The sequence below is a fragment of the Erinaceus europaeus genome, chromosome 9 (assembly GCF_950295315.1).
Source record: "Erinaceus europaeus chromosome 9, mEriEur2.1, whole genome shotgun sequence".
In the NCBI taxonomy this organism is placed as follows: Eukaryota; Metazoa; Chordata; class Mammalia; order Eulipotyphla; family Erinaceidae; genus Erinaceus; species Erinaceus europaeus.
The window spans coordinates 121,773,135-121,793,192 of NC_080170.1; the positions used below are offsets into that span (position 1 = coordinate 121,773,135).

The window sequence follows — 20,058 nt, forward strand, 5'->3', positions numbered from 1 at the left end:
CAAGAAAGGTAGATGCCCTTGAAAGGCATTTGTCTTGTGGGCCCCCTAGAAGCAGCCAGCATGCGCTTACTGTCGGTTGATTGATTACATCTGTCAGCATTTTGATCCGCAGCAAACAAACTTGGGCTTTCCCTAAGCTCTCTGGGACTTCTTGTCAAGCAGTCATTTTTTAAACCAATGTTTTGAACACATCGGGCTAAGGTATGCGGAACAGCCTCTTCAAGAGGGATTTAAACTAATGCAATAAGAACTGAAGGTTTAATAGGGATTCCTCTCCTGAGCAGAGGGAGGGCCAGGTAGTTGTTTATCACTCTTCATGTGGGGCTTTTAGTATTGGGCAAAGAGATAAAAAAAAAAAAACAACAAAAACCAATGTGCTTTGGAGACATTGGCATGCAACAGAGACGTTCAGAGTCATTCAGGAGAAAAACACAAGGCAACTGAGTGGTGCAGGGGATCTCTCTACAGGGCAATGGGTTGGTGGAATTATGTCTCTCTGTCTCACGGATGATCTGAGCCCCTCCTTTTAACTGAGGTGCTCTCACATAGCTGCCTGGAGTGAGAGCGGGATGTCATGCTCAGACACCTGGTGTCCACACAGTGAGTTGCTCAGTCGGGAGTGGGGACAAAGAGTGTGAGTTCGAGGACCAGGCAGTGATGCACCTGGTTGAGCGCAGACATTACAGTGCACCAAGGTTGAAGTCCCTGGTCCCCATCTGCAGGGGGAAGCTTCCTGAGCAGTGAAGAAGGGATTCAGCTGTCTCTCTCTTCCTCTATCCCTCTCTCTTTATTTTTAAATATTTTATTTATTTGTTTAATATTTACTAGGTAGAGACAGAGAAAAATCTAGAAGGAAAGGGGAAAGAGAAAGAGGGAGAGAGACGAAGAGACACCTGCAGCCCTGCCTCACTGCTCAGGAAGCTTTCCCCTGGCAGGTGGGGACCAGGGACTTGAACCTGCTTCCTTGTGCACTGTAATGTGAGCACGCTTAACCAGGTGAAGTAGGGATGCATGTGTCTCTCTGTCTCTTTTCCCCTATATTCCCTTCCCTTCACAATTTCTCTGTCGCTATCCAATAATAAATAAAATAAAATAAATAAAATAAAAAAGGGTGTGAATGCAAGCATTTTAGAAAGCTTACCGTCAGTACCAGAGAAAGAAGAGGAAAAAGGGAGAGACATGTGGAATTAGTAACAAGTGTATGTATGACTTGGAAAGGAAGAGAAGATGGGACCATGGGGAAAAAAAGGACAAATCTACACAAATATAGACAGATAATTGTAGAAATAATAGTCAGACCATATCCGGCCATAAGAGAACTGCTATAGCTTCCAATGGAGAGACTGGGAATTCAGAACTCTGGTGGCAGGAACCATGTGGAGTTGTACCCTTGTTATCTCGTAGTTTTGTAAATCAATATTAAATCAGTAATAAAGTTACAAGGAAAGCAAGCAAGCAAGCGAGCAAGCATCAAGCAAGCAAGCAGAACTCTCCTACTTTATTAGAGCAAAGAGAAAAATCCCTGGACAAAGTGAGACAATTAAGAGAACCAGAGCTGCACGTTGCTAACCCAGGAGAAGAACTCAGTCTTGGGAAACGCTGTGAAGAAATGGATGAGCTCACACTGGACACTGACTCCCCTTCCCCTCAAATTGCTCCTCATTGCACAGAACACACAGAACCCCGGTCATCTGTCAGACATCTTTGGGAATGGGTCTAGGGTCACCTGACACTCATCTGCAAATCAGTGTCTCCCTAGGGGGCTTCTACCCAGGAACCAACTGGGATTTCAGGGATGATGTTTTGTTTGGGGGAAACGAAGATGGCGGAGGGCATGCAAAAGATGGTCTCTCTTCTTTCTATGCCATACTTGGATTGGGAGAAACTTACCTCTCCTGTGGCTTTTCATTTGACTCCAGATAACTTGCTTAAATATTTAAGCTCTGAATTTCAGTCCAGTTTTCTTGTCTTAACTTTGACATTTATTTTTTGACACCAATGATAATTTTTCTTCTTCTTTTTTTTAAAAAATAAATAAATTATTGGCTAAAGATAAGGAGAAACTCAGAAGGGAAAGGGAGGTAGAGAGGGAAAGAAACAGAGAGACACCTGCAATCCTCCTTCACCACTCATGAATTTTTCCCCGTGCAGGTGGGGACCAGGGGCTTGAACCTGGGTCCTTGCACACTGTAATGTGCACGCTTAACCAGATGTGCCACTGCCTAGTTCTCCAGGGATCATTTTTCAAGGGTACCACATGAAAGCTCAGTGGATATCTTAAAGCATAGTAAGGATGTTGCGAGTATAGATACAGCACATTTTTCTGCCACATTGTGGGTAACTGAGCTGTGTTTTATGAGAAGGGAACGGCTTTGGGGCTACAATTCAACTGTATGTCACATTGATGATATCTAGGGGGATTGAATCCATCCTTACTTAATAGTCTCTCCTCAAGCTCTGGTGATGTCTTTTCTAGAATAGTGATTCTCAACTTTTCACCCGGAGGAGTTCATTACTATCATGATACCTGAGTAGTTCTTAAAGCAAATTCATTCAGAATCACGGAGGGTAGGACCCAGCCAATGACAGTTAAGAAAACCACTCCCATGCAGCTAAGTTGGAGAAGCATTTTACTGCTCTAGAAAGACAGCGTCCATAGCAGCCAACAGACTCATTTGAAAAAAAAAAAATTGAATGTCATATGAATAAAGTTCCTCCTTTACAATGACCACTAGATTCATGGGATTAGTGGTTACCATGTTGTGAATTGTAAGTGGAGACACCACCACAGACACATCTATTGGACAATAGCACTCTTGCAGCTAGAATTCTAGATTCCTGTTTTGTCCTTGTATCTGAATGCATACTGGATGGCCATACTGCCACCGAGAATTCATTGAGCATCAAGTGAAATCATGACAGAGCACTGTCATGAAATCATAAGGTCTCCAGCTTGGCTCGACCCATTTCAAAAAGGGTCACATTATAGCTGGCTGGCTAATTAAGAACATTTACATGTCTTTTTTTTTCTTTTTTGGCTGAAGTTGCATCCCTCTCGGAACAAGGAATCTGGTGTATAAGCCAAAACAATCTCATGTTTCTGAGCCTGTGGCTGTGGTCAGTGGGTGGTGGTTGCCAAGTTCATCAGCAGGGGCGGTCCTGCCAGAATGTTTTGGGGGTTAGAACGACCCTGACATGCTTGCAAATTTGTTCCTCTGAATCTCTTTGGTTTTCACTTCGCAAGAGCACAGATCCACTCGAGAACGCTTCATTCTCCACTGTGGAATACTTGAATCTGTGAGGAATCATCTAGACAAGTCCCCTTTGTAGATCAAACCAATGTCATCACCACCCAAAATGAGAAGGGGAGAAGCAGATTCCCTCCCCATCATAGCAATGCAAATTATTAGCTCAGTGCTGACACTACAAATCCATTGCTCCTGGAGGCCATTTTTTCTATTTTTATTGGATAGGACAGAAAAACTAAGAGAAGGAGATAGAGAGGGAGAGAGAAAGAGAGACATCTGCAGACCTGCTTCACTGCTTGTGAGGCAACTCCCCCACCCCACCCCCCCGTAGGTGGGGAGTTGGGGACCCAAATCTGGATCCTAGCATGGGTGCTTGTGCTTGGTACTACTGTGTGTGCACTTAATTAGGTATGCCACCGCCTGCCTCCTGCCCCACATCTAATAGCAAGTCCTTCAGCATTCTGCATGGTGCTACCCTATGTGAGTTTTCTTGGAATGGTTATCCTGGGAAATTCTGGAACGTTCCTAAACTTGAAGTATTTATCTATCTCACTTTACGTATCTCCCACTGTAGAAAACATGAAAGAAATATATAACACAGCCGTCCAGTCCTTCAAGGTACATGATGTCCCACGTCTCATTAGTCCCATTATGCAACTTGAAGACCATACCCACTGCTTGGGTTTTAGGAAGAAGATGCCTTTCATGACTGAAAGGGAACTTTGATCACTGCCATCTGTCAGTTTGTGTTTACTGTTAGAAGAACGAGGACCCATAAAACTGTACCAAAAGTCAAGAAGAAGGTGGAGGGAAACTGGGAGGTTCAGAAAGACCTTTCTCTGTCATCCCTTGTCATTTGGCTTAGAAGCCAAGGGGAGTTTGTTGTCTAATGTACAGATGATCAAGTCTATCTTTGACTTTTTCTGTGTGTGTTTTGAGCCCAGTATCCTGAAGAATGTCTGACAAAATGGATGAGGTGACTTGTGGCTTGTGGCAGCTGTCTCTACATCTCTGTGCCTGGAGGTGACTCACTCTACAAGTGCCTCCAATAATATTTTTCTTTTTCTTAGTGTCTGGAAAGTAGTGCCTTTGTTTGACGGGGATTGTTTGCATTTGAAAACAGGTTAATCAACATATCTTTTTTTTTTATTTTTACAGTTGACAACAACAATAATAGTAGGAGTTGTTAGATTAAAACCAAACTATCTCACAGTACTAAGCACAAGGACCTGTGCAAGGATCCGTTCTGAGTCCCCCGGCTCCCTACTAGCAAGGGAGACACTTCACAGGTGGTGAAGCAGGTCTGCAGGTGTCTGTCTCTCTCTGTGTCTCTATCTCTCCTCCTCTCTCAATTTCTCAATTTCCAATTTCTGTCTTATCCATTAAAATGTTGGCCCTGAGCCCTAGTGATAACCCTGGAGGCAAAATAAGTAAATAAATCAAAAGATGAGTTGAAAAATGATGGATCAATAACGTTCATTAGAAGCTTACACTCTGATTGATTGGTGCTGACTCCAGGGTCCTGGCACCATGAATGGACACAGTGGGCAGGTGTAAATTGCCGATTATGGGGAATTACTGTCTGGATACCAGAACTTCCCTTTGTTAGCCTAGAGAACTGAACATTGAAAGGGAAGTTTGGGACCCAAAGCAGCTCTTCTATATTGGGGGGAGGGGATTAGTGGTTTATACTCAACAGTAAAATACAGTACTTGATACATGTGTAAAATTTCTTAGTTTTCTGCATAACACTCTAACCCCCCACCTAGGTCCTCCTCTGCCATCATGTTCCAGGACCTGAACACTCCCCCTGCCCACTCCAGAGTCTCTTACAGCCCAAGTTCTGTTTTACGTTTCCCCTTCTGTTCTTATTTTTCAACTTCTGCCTATGAGTGAGATCATCTCGTACTCAGCTTTCTCTTTCTGGCTGTTCTCATTTAACATGATTCCTTCAAGCTCTGTCTAAGATGAGGTGAAGAAGGCAAATGTACCATTTTTAGTGGTATGATTTACCATTTTTAATAGCTGAGTAGTATTCCATTGCTGGGCTAGCATGAGGATGTTTCTTCCTGGGCATGTGCTCTCTGGATTAGACAGAACTCTACCGGAGCCCACCTGGGCTGTGGCTTACTCAGCGACGTGGGAGAGAGACCAGGAACTCGTGGTGGAGCGGAAACGCAATGCATCTTTATTGATCAGAGACCACATTTTTATTTATTTTGAACCGGAAGTGGCAAGTCGGAAAAGGAAATGGCTAGGAAAGGGGGTGGAGAAAAGGAAAGAGCAGGAAGGTAGAAAGCTTCCATAGCAACTGTTGTGAAGGTTTTAACCGGTGGGATTAATTAATACCCTGCAGGCAGGATGGGTCTCAGGCAAAACAATGATTATGTAAATAGACCATAGTATCAGTAATGGAGGATGGAGCAGAGCAGGGGGGCGGCTGGCTTAAGGCCTGACATCACGTTGTGTATATAGACCACAACTTGCTCAGCCACTCATCTGTTGTTGGACACCTGGGTTGCTTCCAGGTTTTGGCTATTACAAATTGTGCTGCTAAGAACATAGTATACACAAATCTTTTTGGATGGTGTGTTTGGCTCCTTAGGATATATCCTCAGGAGAGGAATTGCATGGTCATAAGGCAGGTCCACTTCTAGCCTTCTGAGAGTTCTCCAGACTGTTCTCTACTGAGACCATACCCGTTTACAGTCCCACCAGCAGTGCTGGAGGGTTAGATAAGGTTCTTGTTAGAATGTCCTTCTCATTCCTTAGACAGTGGAGAGTTAAGGAAGAGTCTAGAGCCTGACAGAAGTATGATGAGAGGTGACCTTGCGGGGAGCTGGTTTAGCTGTAGGTCCACAGAAGGTGAACAGAACTGGGAAAGGTGACCAATAAATTAGGAGGCCCAGGAAGAGACCAGGGTGAGCAGATGTGAGAATAAACAGAACTGTCTAGGAGTTGACAGCAAGAATTCCATTTTGGGAATCTATTTAGGAGAGCTTCATGCTTTTGCCCACTCCCAGGTACGATGGTTACTACACCTCAGACATTACAAAAATGGACAATGCACTAGGAATGAATGAATTAACCTCAGGAGGAGAGGTTGGCTTTACAGAAAAGAAGACAGATTTTACTTTAGATTTCTTAAATCTGGGGTACTTGCAAAGCTTTTCTAGAAAAGTCTCTTGATTTCTTCCTGGGAGGGAGAACTTCCCTTCTGCACATCCTTGGATCCATGTTGATAGCATCTAAGTATTCAGTCTTCTTTCAATGAACAAAACTGTCTGACTAGGCCAAGGGGACTTCACAGCAGTCTAGACCTCTCCATCCAGCATGACACTGTCCTTCATCTCATGCCCCCTCACAGTCCCAGTATCTTTCCAGATGTTTCAATGCTTGATCTTTTGTGTTGGTACTTTGGAGGGTCCTGATTCCATGTGAGAGACAGGGAGGATGAGGAGATGTGGGACAGGGGCCATCTCTGTGACTCCCCACTCTGAAAGGTTGCCAGCAGGTAATGAGGAAGACATAATGGCTCACAGGAAGCAGTGCTGGGTCTCAGTTACTCTGGACAGAGGCTGTGTGGATGGAGTCTGGGAAGAAGATTGATGGCATGGGAGCTGGGCAGGGTTGTGGGGCTGGATCCCTGGAGCTCAGAGGAGTCAGAATTTCAGATGCACACCAGGAGGGAGGCAGCAGGCCTTTCTTTTCATTATCCGTTTCTCTCAACATTTTAACTTTCTTTTATACATTCTCCCCTCCATTGCTATATTTCCCTTCTCACATCTTTTTGAAATTCTGCCTTCTTTTTTCCCCTCATTTTTCTTTGTTATTAATAGTTTATTACAAGATTGTAAGATTGTGATTTTTTTTCCCCCTTTATTAAGGGGTAAATGTTTTACACTTGACAGTGAATACAGTAGTTTGTACATGCATAACATTTCTCCATTTTCCACATAACAGTACAACCCCTACTAGGTCCTCTGTCATCCTTTTCCAGGACCTGTAATCTCCCCGTAAGATTATAATTTATAGTTCCATATTATATCCACCACCAAAGTTCTGTGTCCCTTACCCTCCCACTTCCCAAAGATAACCACCAGAATTCTCACAAGGCTTACAGTTGGCTTGCTTCTGTTTTGTTTGGATTTTATCTCTCTTTTTTTTTCTTATTTTATTTTTCTTATCATTTTTGCAAGTTCATGTGTATCAGTTCTCTAGATTCCATATATAAGTGAAACCATCTGGTAGTTGCCTTTCATCTCTTCACTTATTTCTCTAAGCATCATCACCTCCAGTTCCATCCATTTTGTCCCAAAGGACACACTACCATGTTTTTGATGGCAGAGTAATACTCCATGGAGTCTATGTCCCATAACTTCTTTAGTCAGTCATCTGTGGATGGGTATTGAGGCTGCTTCCACTCTGTGGCTGCTGTGAATAACGCAGCTGTGAACACAGGGCTGCATGTATCCCTTCTAATTAGTGTTTGAGTGTCTACTGGATGAATGCCTAAGAGCGATATTGCTGGTTCATAAGGTCATTCCAGTTTTATTTGTTTAAGGACTCTCCACACAGTCTTCCAAAGGGGCTGTCTCCTTTTTTACCGTGGGTGATTCAACATGTGAATGCTTTGCCCTTGATGAATTCCTAAACCCAACATACTTTTTTTTTTTAAGTGGCATTAATAAAGAGGGTTAGGAAGGAAGCCAAAGTATACCTCCCTCATTAAAATAATGTGTTACTCATATGGGAGCTGATCCCAGCTGAGGGGAACTGGAGGGATGTAAAGAGAAGCAAGAACTCGCTTCCACAGCTCTGGGCTCCCCTTCCCATGGCTGTGGTTTTTCCTTTTTTTCAGAGTTATAGTCTTGATTTCTTTTTCTTTTTATATCTTTATTTATTTGTTTATTATTGGATAGATAAAGACAGGGAGAAACTGAGAGGAGTAGGGGAGATAGGGAGAAAGAGAGCTACAGCCCTGCTTCACTACTTGTAAATCTTCCCGGGTGGTGACCAGGGGCTTGAACCTGGGTTCTTCTGCGTTGTAATGTGAGAGCTTAACCAGGTGCGCCACTGCTTGGCCTCATAGTCTTTATTTCTAACGACAGTGAAGATCCTAGGAGAGCAGGATTTCAGCCCTGACCCTGATATTCAAAACATGCCATGACCTTCAGCTAAACACCAGGTGACTGAGTTTTTCCTGTGTAGATAGAGACACTTCTGGGATAGACAGCATAATGGCTATGCAAAGAGATTCTCATGTCAGAGGCTCTAAAAGTCCCAGGTTCAATCCCCAGTACCGCCATCAGCCAGAACTGGGCAGCTCTGGTTTAAAAATAAAATAGAATAGAATAAAATAAAATAAAATAACATAAAAATATACTGCTTTGAGCGCATGTTGATTATGTAAACCTGGGAAAGGTAAGTGAAATAATAGCTAGCTGTGACAAAATGCCCTGGAACCTTCTCTCTTTTCCTTTCTGCCTCCAGGTTTATCACTGGGACTCAGTGCCAGCACTACAAACCCACTGCTCCTGAAAGCTTTTTCCCCCCTATTTTATTGGATAGGACAGAGAGAAATTGCTTGAGGTGGGGAAGACAGAGAGGGAGAGAGAAAGACAGACACCCACAGATTTGCTTCACCGCTTGTGAAGTGACCCCCCTGCAAGTGGGGAGCCAGGGGGCTTGAACACAGATCCTTGCGAGGGTCCTTGTGCTTAACTTGTGTACCACTGCCCAGCCCCCCCAATTTCTCTCTGTCTCCATCTCTCCAATAATAAATAAATTAATTAATTAATTAATAAATATTTAAAAAATAACAAGTTTGGACTAGGCTTCCAGTGAACAGATCTTAAATGGCTTTTTTTTTTGGGGGGAGGGGGTGTAACTGGTTCTGAATCTTTTCTGTGGTTAGAGTTGAAATGTTCACTGTAGACCTTTTTAAATAATATTTCCTCTTTTATTTTATAAATGAACTTTCTTAACTAGATAGAGACAGCCAATGAGGGGAGGGGGTGATAGAGACAGAGAGAGACAGAGAGATACCTGAAGCCCTGCTTCACTGCTTGTGAAGCTTTCCCCCTCCAGGTGGGGACCTGGGGCTTGAACCTGGGTCCTCGTGCACTGTAACATGTGCTCTCAACCAGGTGCGCCACCACCCTCTCATCATGGAGGACATTTTGATCTGGCGTGTTGCCACCCCACTCCTAGCATGGCCAGACGTCCGCTGTCCAATCGGCCCTCAGGTGAGATGTTCAGAGCAGCTTCCCTTCTCCTCTCTCGGAATGCTGTGATGGACAGAAGTGGGGCAGCCAGCTTCTCTGATGCCCCTCAACAGCCGAGCAACCCAGTAGCTAGTGGAAAGGAGTGAGCCCTTGCCAGTGAGCACAGAGGGCTTCTCAGAGCCACTCACTCACAGGGTGGCCAGACATGGCTTCATGATGTTCAGCCAAGCTTTCCTCCCAGCAGCCACACACACACACACACACACACACACACACACATACACACACACACGTCTGGCTGAACTGACTGACAGCCTGGCTGAACATGTTAAACATAGTCACGGGCCCTTTGGAACATAACTAAAATAGTCCTACTATCTACAAAATGAAGACTCCCCCCCCAACTCTTCATCTGCACTCTTCCAGCCTTTAGGTTCATGATTAGTCAACAATTTGTTTGGCTTTGTATGTTAACTCTTTTTCAGCCACCAGGTTCCAGATGCTAGCATGATGCCGACCAGACTTTCTTGGACAGACAACCCCACCAATGTGTCCTGGAGCCCTGCTTCCCCAGAGCCCCGCCCCACTAGGGAAAGAGATAGACAGGCTGGGAGTATGGATCCACCTGTCAATGCCCATGTTCAGTGGGGAAGCAATTCCAGAAGCCAGACCTTCCACCTTCTGCAACCCACCATGACCCTGGGTCCATGCTCCCAGAGGGATAAAGAATAGGAAAGCTATCAGGGGAGGGGATGGGATATGGAGTTCTGGTGGTGGGAATTGTACCCCTCGTATCCTATGGTGCTGTCAGTGTTTCCAGTTTATAAATAAAAATTTTAAAAAAGAGAGAGAGAGAAATTGAGAGGAGAGAGAGAGAGAGACAGAGGGATAAAGAATAGGAAAGCTATCAGGGGAGGGGATGGGATACGGAGGCCTGGTGGTGGGAATTGTGTGGAGTTGTACCCCTCTTAGCCTATGGTTTTGCCAATGTTTCCTTTTTATAAACAAACAAAACAACACAACAAAAGCACAGAAACAAGTATGAGCTTCAACTTTAGCCCACTTTATGAGGATGTCACCCATAAGCAAGGACAGAGCCACCTACTGTTGGAGAGGCTGTGGCGGCAGAGGGACTCTCCTTCACTGCCACCGGTGGGGTATACGTTGGTCCAATCCCTCCCTCCTCCTCCTCTTCCTCTTCTCTTCCTCCCCCTGCTCCTTCTGCTCCTCCTCCTTCTCCACCTCCTGTATCTCCTCTCCTCCTGTCTCCCCCCTTCATCCTCTTGCTCCACCATCTCGAGTTTCTTCAGAACTCTCAAGATGGACCTGCTTTATGGTTTAGCAATTCCTCTCCTAGGGATTGACCTGGGGAAAATAGAAACACTCAATCCCAAAAGACCTATGCACACTGATGTTCAAAACAGTGCAGTTTGTAACAGCATAAACTTGGAAGCCCCCCAGATGCCCAAGGACAGATGAGAGGCTAAGGAAATCTTGGTACATATACACAATGGAGCGGTTAAAAATGATGAGGTAATCTCAACCTAAAGGCATCATGTTGAGTGAGACAAGTCAGAAAGAGAAAGATAAACACCAAATGATCTCACTTAGAGAAGGAAATTAAGGGGTACAAGGACCGGCGCAAGGATCCTGGTTTGAGCCCCTACTCCCCACCTATGGGGGGGGGTTGTGTCACTTCACAAGCAGTGAGGCAGGTCTGCAGTTGTCTATCTTTCTCCCTCTCTATCTCCCCCTCCTCTCTCAATCTCTCTCTGTCCTGTCTTGTAAAATGGAAAAATATGGCCTCCAGGAGCAGTGGACTTGTAGTGCAGGCACCGAACCTCATCGATAACCCTGGAGGCAAAAGAGAGAGAGAGAGAGAGAGGGAGAGAGAGCGAGAGAGAGAGAGAGAGAGAGAGAGAGAGAGAGAGAGATGGAATTAAAGAATTACAGACAGTGAGAAAAACATAGGTGACACTTGGACTGAGTGTGGTGTATTGCACAGCAGCAAAGGACTCTGGGGAGGAGGGAGAGGGACAGCCTGAAGGGACATAGGGGTCCTGGGGTGTCTCCTAGACACCTATTAAGGGGGGAGGTGTGAGAGGCTGTGCTTGTGTGGTAAAGACTAGACTGTAAACCATTAATCTCACCCTCAAATAAAATTAAACTAGTAAAAAAAAAAGTGCAACAGAATAAACTGAAATTAAACAAAAAAAAAAAAAAAAAGAAGAAGAAAAGAAAAGAGAAAAGAAAAAAGAAAAAAGAAAAGCAGAGACCAAGAGTCACAAATCACTGTGTGTCCTTCTCCCCCGTCTCTCCCTTCCAGGTCAATGGCCATTTTGAAGCTGACCTCTCTGTCTTTTCACGAAGGCCCTTTTGTCATCTCCAAAATGAAAAAAAAATATATATATATAGGTTTAAATTAGTCAAGAAGTTGGCTAAATTTAGCTATTGGAGAAGAAAGGCTGAAACATAATTAACTGTTTCAAGAAGAAAACAGAAACCACATGAAGGGACGTGGCTGGCCGACGAGAAGTCTTACAGTAGTGTTTGGTAGCTAAGCCCCTGTCCTGAGCAGCAGATGTTCTTGAGTTAATGGAAACAGGATGGGCATCCGTGATGGGGGAGGCATTGCCCACCCCCCACCCCCTGCTGGTGACCTTGTACCCACAGGTGCCTTTGGCAGGTGCACCCTTGTCTCTCCTTAATTGCCCAGAGATGGTACAACAAGGGGCAGGGGGAGGAAGAATATCGGTGTGACAAGGAAAAGCAGCGGGGAGCTAGACTCGGCCCGGCTGCCTATCTGCTGCAGAAGCATGTTCTGTGCCTTGAGGCGCCGGAAAGATCACTCTCTTCATTTTAGCAGAACCAAAGCTTTTTTTTTTTTTTTTTTTTTTTTAGTTCTCTTTGTAGGCTGAGAACTATGTTTGCTCTCCTTGAGCCAGACAACTATATCTGACTGGATGATGGGGGTGGGGGTGGGGAAGGGTGGTTTGATTTGATTTCAAAATGGAACATGGAAAAAAAAAAAAGAAGGAACATAATTCTCTGGCTTCAAAAAAAAAAAAAAGGATTTAAAAAAAAATATCTTGCCTCAAACAGAAAGAGACAAAGATTCTATTGTCTCCCAGACTTAGGCGTGTCCTGTGTTCTCTCTCCTCCCCAGCAGCCCGAGGGTTGGGTGCAAAGCATGAAAGGCCCTGCACAGATGGATCCCATCTTTGTCACCTAATAAAGACTCGAGGAATCAAAGACCAGGTGACCACTTAATCTGCTCGTAGGTTTTAACGGAACATCCTCCCTGCCATACAGCCTCTTTGGAGAAGGCAGACATGGAGAGATCTTCTTCTTGTTGTCCCTGTGGTGTTTGGAAAACACAGATAGATCTGGTGGAATGCCATTGTAGTGTTATGGCTGGTGGCCAGGAAATGACAATGATTGTTTTGTTGGGAGACTTGGGGAGCCTTGAGGTGATTCACAGAGTTCTGGTGGGGGGGAAGGAACACGAAAGTGTCTGAAGTCATCCTGGATTACTGACTTGATGGGCTCTGCCCTCATGCCTCAGTTTTCTATCTTTTGAAAAGCATAGGTTTATGCAGATGCTGGGGGGTGGGGTGGGGGATGACAACTGATTCTTTATACGTAAGTTAACGACACGTTACACACCTCATTAACAAATTAGAGAAGCCTCAAGCCCTGTCAGATTCCTTGATGACAGTCACTTCTGATTTGAGGTTAGCCCCAAATATTCCGGGAATGGTTTTCTTCAGTTGGGAAACAAACAAACAAACAAACAAACAAAGGCCAAGACATTGGGTTGAGAATCATTTGGAAGGCTTATGTGGGTTAAGCCTTCCCTCATGCTGTGATGTGGTTTCATAGCAAGAAAACAAAAACAAACAAACAAAAATCCTTCTGTTCTCAGGATGTGAGAGAGAGAGAAGGAAAAATCCCCCACAACACTAAAAATTCTGCCTGCTTTTGTTTTTTCCCCCAGTAGTAAATACCTTTATCCTAGCTTGCTTTCTCTGTGACTCATGGACTTAACACAAAACATCTTGCTTGTTAAAGAAATGATAAATCTACCACCTCTTCCTCCCTCTCCCTCTCCCTCTCTCTCTCTCTCTCTCTCTGTGTGTGTGTGTGTGTGTGTGTGTGTGTGTAACACAATTTCCCCCCAAAGGTGCCAGTTACTAGGGGAGCTACTGCCGGGTTTTATGAGCAAGCAGCCCTGCATTTCATATGTCATATGCTGATGTACAGATTCCCAAGTTTACATTTGGATTGAGAGGAGCAGTTAGTGAGTCCCGAGTTCCATGATTTACAGAACCTTCACTATGAAAAGTCCCAGCATTATCAAGATGAGACTGAGTGAGTTATTCAGTGCCTCAATGTGTTATGTATGACCTAGAGCGAGGGAAGTAGTCTCCTGCCAAGTTTCTAGGAGAACTATGTCACATTTTTCTTCTTTCACTGAAAGTAATCCCTTTTAAAACAAAAAGGGAGTGAATCCTTTCTCAGAACTTAACATTTAAGTCAACTGTTCTTGTTTTTAATTTAGAGCTAAATTAGTTCTCATTAGAATGACAAATGGGGCTGCATTTCTTGTTCCTGAAGACTGGATAAATTCTCTTAGTCTGACATCTGGCTCAGGGTCCAGGGTAGTCACATTTTATTTTTCTAGTTCCTCTCTGTCTCTCTCCCCCTCCTCCTCACCCTCTTCTTTCTCCCCTTCTAATCTTAGAAGGAACACATTCCTATAAGCGTGGATCTATCTGACCTGCCAAATGCCACATCTGTGAAATTGCTGAGCACACACTGCTCAAAAAAAAAAAAAAAAGAATATCCTCAGCAAATGGTGCTGGAAAAATTGGACAGTCACACGCAGAACTGTGAATCTAGGCAGAGACCTCCTACCTTTTACAGAAATGAAACTCGAGACAAACAGCAGAACTGAGTGCGAACTGCAAAACAATAAAACTCTGAGGCGGTCAAACAGGAAATGACCTACATGGAGCATGACCATGACTTCTAGACGCAACACCAAAGGCACCAATGATCAAAAAGTAAAATAAAGGAGTAGGCAGAGGGAGTCGGGCGGTAGTGCAGCGGTTTAAGCGCACGTGGTGCAAAGCGCAAGGACCTGCGTAAGGATCCTGGTTCGAGCCCCTGGCTCCCCACCTGCAGGGGAGTCGCTTCCCAGGCGGTGAAGCAGGTCTGCAGGTGTCTGTCTTTCTCTCCCCCTCTCTGTCTTCCCCTCCTCTCTCCATTTCTCTCTGTCCTATCCAACAATGATGTCAACAATATTAACTATGACAATAAAAAACAAGGGCAATAAAAAGGAATAAATAAATATTAAAAATATGTGTTAACTTAATGTAATATTTAAAAAAGAGTAGGCTGAACTTGGTTAGAATGAAGAAGTCATCAGGTAATGTCAGGAGGGTGCAAAGATGAACCATAGGCAGGGGGTGGGGGGGGGTGGAGGGGTGGAGATACCTGTCAAAGACACATGTCAAAAAGGACTATTTTCTCTCTTGCTTTTAAAAATGCTTATTATTATCTCTAGTTATTTATTGGATAGAGACAGTCAGAAATTGAGAGGAAGGGGAAAAATATATAGAGACAGAGAGACACTTGCAGCATTGCTTCACCACTCACAAAGCTTTCCACCTGCAGGTGGGGACCAGCTTGAGGACCCAGGTCCGTGCACATTGTAACATACGCTCTCAACCAGGTGTGCCACCACCCGGCTCCTATAAGGGGCTATTGTCTAAGACGTCTAAAGAACTTAAAAAAAATCAACGATAGAAAACAAGCAGTGAGGGAGTCAGGCGGTAGCACAGCAGGTTAAGCACACGTGGTGTAAAGTGCAAGGACCAGTGTAAGGATCCTGGTTTGAGCCCCCGGCCCCCCACTTGCAGGGGAGTCACTTCACAAGCGGTGAAGCAGGTCTGCAGGTGTCTGTCTTTCTCTCCCCCTCTTTGTCTTCCCCTCCTCTCTCCATTTCTCTCTGTCCTATCCAGCAACAATGACAACAATAATAACTACAACAGCAATAAAAAACAAGGACAACAAAAAGGAAATAAATAAATAAATATTAAAAAAAAGAAAACAAACAGAGAAATTAAAAAACCGGGCCAACCAACTTAAGACGGGCCTCACTCAGCAAGGAAGATACACAGATGACAAGCAGGTAAGAAGATACTCCAAATCAGATGTCATCATGCAGATTAAAGTAACAAAGAAAATAGCAGAAAGGAGGGAGACTGGACGATAATCTATAGTAGCAATGGGATTCAATTTCTAATGGCAAATGCCATTCTAAGGGAAATTGCTCTCTCTCTCCATTCATGTATAGGCCAGACACAGTTCACAGAAGGAGACATTTCACCTCATTGACTAATTCTATTTGCAGTGTCTTTCTGAATGATTCAGTGGACTACTACTACCCTGCTATTTTAAAAAGATGATATTATGCTCTTTGGGACAGAACTGACGGTGCTAGGAGGTGATTATGCTCAGTGAAGATGGCAAGGAGGTGAGTGGAACCAGATGGTTTCATTTGTATGTGGGAAATAAAGAACTGAAACACGATCTTTCAAAAAACAAACAAAAAATAGCCAAACTAAGACTTTGTGAGAAGTGTGGCAATTATCAGTGTGTGTGTGTGTGTGTGTGTGTGTGTGTGTGTGTGTGTGCTGGGGGGAACACAGAGCTTTGGTGGTGGGTAGGTGTGGAATTACACCCCTGTCATATTATAATCTTCAAAGTATTACTAATCACGAATACAATTATAATGAGTTTCAAGAAAAGGAGCAATGTATAAACAAACCACATGATTAATCAATATGCATACTCTGCCAGTGTTTGATACTGTTAAAGAACAAATAAATGGGTGGTCCAGGAGGTGGCACAATGGATAAAGCATTGGACTCACAACCATGAGGTCCTGAGATCGATTCCCGGCAGCACATGTACCAGAGTAATGTCTGGTTCTTTCACTCTCCTATCTTTCTCATCAATTAATAAATAAAAATCTTTAAAATAAATCAAACAAATGGTTACTGCGATTGACTGATGTTCTCTTTATTGAAGAATCACAATGATTCTAGCGGTAGGGTTTCTGTGAAAATATTTATCCCAGGGAACAGGATAAAGTAAAAGAAAAAAAATTAATACTTTGCTAGACTCAACAAATCTGCTTTCTTTTTTAAAAAAATGTTTTAATTTATGTATTATATGATAGAGACAGAGAGGAATTGAGAGGGGAGGGGGAGACAGAAAGAGAGAGACAGAGAGACAGAGAGACACCTGCAGCCCGGCCCCACCACTCCTGAAGCTTTCCCCTGACAGTTGGGGACCAGGAACTTGAACCTGCAACCTTTTGCACTGCAATGTGTGCGCTTAACCAGGTGACCAGGTGTGCTACTGCTTGCCCCCAAATACGCTTTCTTATTATGACCTCTGCTTCTATAGATGACAACAAATTGAACAATTTCAATTAATTTTTATTGCTTTAAAGATATATTTGCCTTGGGGCTGCGTGGTGGTGCACCTGTTTGAGCGCACATGTTACAATGCAAAAGGACCCAGGTTTGAGCTACTGGTCTCCACCTGCAGGGGGAAAGCTTTGTGAGTAGTGAAGCAGGGATGCAGGTGTCTCTCTTTCTCTCCTTCTCTATCATCCCCTTCCCTCTCGATTTCTGGCTGTCTCTATCCAATAAATAAATAAAGATAAAAATATAAAGAAATAAAAATAAACAAATAAAAAAGATTTATTTGTCTTTGAGAGAGAGAGACCATTATCCCTACTCACCTCTACCACATGAGACCGGATGCATGCAAAGCCTGTGCTCTCCTGCTGAACTAACTTCCTGGCTAAGCAAATATTCTCTCTGTCAGACCTGACCACGTCTGTTAGATTTCTAACTGTCAGTAGCATTAGTTGAATTCCCGTGTGTCCATCACTGGCTTCATCTACTGCCAAAACGTCTCCGAATCCCTCCGTGGGAGCGCCATATGGAAATCATAGCAGAGACACACCTTCAAGTCATCATGGACATTGCACAAAAAAAGCATTCCCCTTGGCCAGTCAGCGTCAAATTCCAACTGCCTCGGGAGAAAGAGAAAAAACAGTTCCCTCCGCTCTGTCTTGAATGTCTTAAACTAGCATGAGCAAGTAGGACCCGGGGTCCAGCCTCCCAGGAAGACAGGGACCCTGAGTGCCAAGAACCCTCCCGACTGACAGGAAAGCTTCAGAGGCTGCCTACCCCTTTCTGCGCACAGAAGCCAAACATACCCGCGCAAACAAGACCCCACAGACACTGAGCTGCCCGTGTTGCTACGACTGCTAGACCCCAACCCGCCTCAGCGTGGGTGGCTCGGTTAACTGGAACATTTCACATTCTGAGGCCTTTGCGTTACTTTGCTTCTATTTCTTTTTCTTCCTCCCAGACCAAACCTTTCAGATGGGCCCAGCAATTGTCCGAGACCTCGTCGTACAGTGGTTAGGAGACTGAGGGGGGAGAAGGCAACAATATAACCCAAAGCCCAGACCTTTAGAACACAGGAAGGAACAGACTGAGGGAAGACCAGTCCCTGCACACGGTCTCCTCAGTGCCATGCTAACCACGGCCACCTGTCATGGAGCCAATAATTCCAGTCACTGCTTGAGCTCTCAGAGGAAGCCTCCATCCTCGACCTCTTCAGAGACGCAAACTGACTGCTTTCTGACTTTACCTGCCTTTCAGCTAAAGAGTTGAATCTAAGAGGCCGGGTGGTGACACACCTGGGTGAGCGCACATATCACAGTGCACGTAGACTCGAGTTCAAGCCCCCATCCCCCACCTGCAGGGGGAAAGCTTCACAAGTGATGAGGTAGGTCTGCAGATGTCTCTTTTTTCCTCTCTCCCTCTTAACTTCTCTCTGCTTCTTTTCCAATAAATGTAATATTTGAAAAATAAAGAAGGGAAAAATCTATTGGGGAGTGCCCACAAGTACATGCCAACAGTTTCTAAGCCCAAGAGAAGAGATCCCCTACTCATTATCACTCTTGAATGCACCAGAATATACCTTCACTTTTCTTCTTCATATTTTTAAATTTCTTTATTGGGGGATTAATGGTTTACAGTTGACAGTAAAATACAACAGTCTGTACACGCGTAACATTCCTCAGTTTTCCACATAACAATTGAATCCCCACTAGGTCCTCCTCTGCCATCATTTTCCAGGACCTGAACCCTCCCCTCACCCCAGAGTCTTTTGCTTTGGTGCAATACACCAACTCCAAGAAAAATTCTGTTTTTCTATGTGGGTTCAGAGGTGTGCCCAGCTCCAGGAACCCTGAACACAGTGTCTGGCTCTGCTGCATATAAAGTCTGAACAGAAAGACCTGGGACTGGTAGGTGGCACCCCTGTTGACAGTGCATGTTGCCATTCTCAAGGATCTGGGTTCAACCCCTTTGGTCCTCACCGGCAGGGGAGAAGCTTCACAAGTGGTGAAGCAGAGCTGTGTATCTCTCTCTCTCCCTCTCTCTCTCTTTCTCTCTCTTTCCTCCCCTCTCAATTTTTCTCTGTCCTATCAAATAAGAGAAAGGAAAAAAAAAAAAAAGAGAGAGACCAGTGGAGTGTCTGTAAACATTCATTAGGCAGATACTGAGCCCCAGCAATAACCCTGGTGGTGATTCAAAAAAATGTTTAGAAAGTAATAAATACTTGCTGGAACACAGGTCTAGAGAAACAAGCTTGACTTTGTGATTTTTAATGTAATCTACCAACTCATTCTCCCAGGCTCCTGTGTGACATGTTAAACTTCTTGCTAAAGAAAGCTCTTTTAGGGTCAGGGGTAAATAGCATAATGGTTATGCAAACAGACTCTCATGTCTGAGGCTCCATAGCCCCAGGTTCAATCCCCACCACACCACCATAAGCCAGAGCTGAGCAGTGCTCTGGTTACAAAAAGAGAAAGAAAAGAAAAGAAAGCAAGTTCTTCCACATCAGTTCACATACTCGGCAGAAGATGTTGAAGCTTTGTTCCCTCACGTTCTTTACTGAAGCCAACTCTGGAGGATGGATGTCTGGCATCCAGTTTCTGAACGGTGTGGAGGGCCCATAATAGCTGTATTGTTTGATGTTTAGCTATGGATGGATGAGAATTTTTTTCCCTTTTTATTTTATGCTTGATTTTCATTTTATTTTATTTGAAGTTTGGAAGATTCCTTAACGAGAGACATATGCAGCAGTCAAAACTTGCAAGCTGACTTCATGTGAGCAATGCACAGAAGTCCCTGAACTGAGGGGTTTGCCTTTGGAGGAAGGGAAGGTACTCACTCTGAAGAGAGAGCGAGAGAGAGAGAGAGAGAGAGAGAGAGAGAGAGAGAGAGAGAGAGAGGATGTTCTGATTCTTTGAGGAAAATGAGAAAACAACCAAGAAAAAAGCAATTTATATTAAAATAAATATTTTAAATATTTTTAAAATATTTATTTATTTATTCCCTTTTGTTGCCCTTGTTGTTTTTTATTGTTGTAGTTATTGTTGTTGGATAGGGCAGAGAGAAATGGAGAGAGGAGGGGAAGACAGA

General features: G+C 44.1%; 1 protein-coding gene across 3 annotated transcripts in view; it reads right to left on the minus strand.

The window, feature by feature from the left end:
• The window catches only part of RUNX1 (RUNX family transcription factor 1), a 307,007-nt gene that overhangs the window by 162,232 nt on the left and 124,717 nt on the right, over nt 1-20,058 (minus strand). The gene's annotated exons all lie outside the window — the stretch shown is intronic.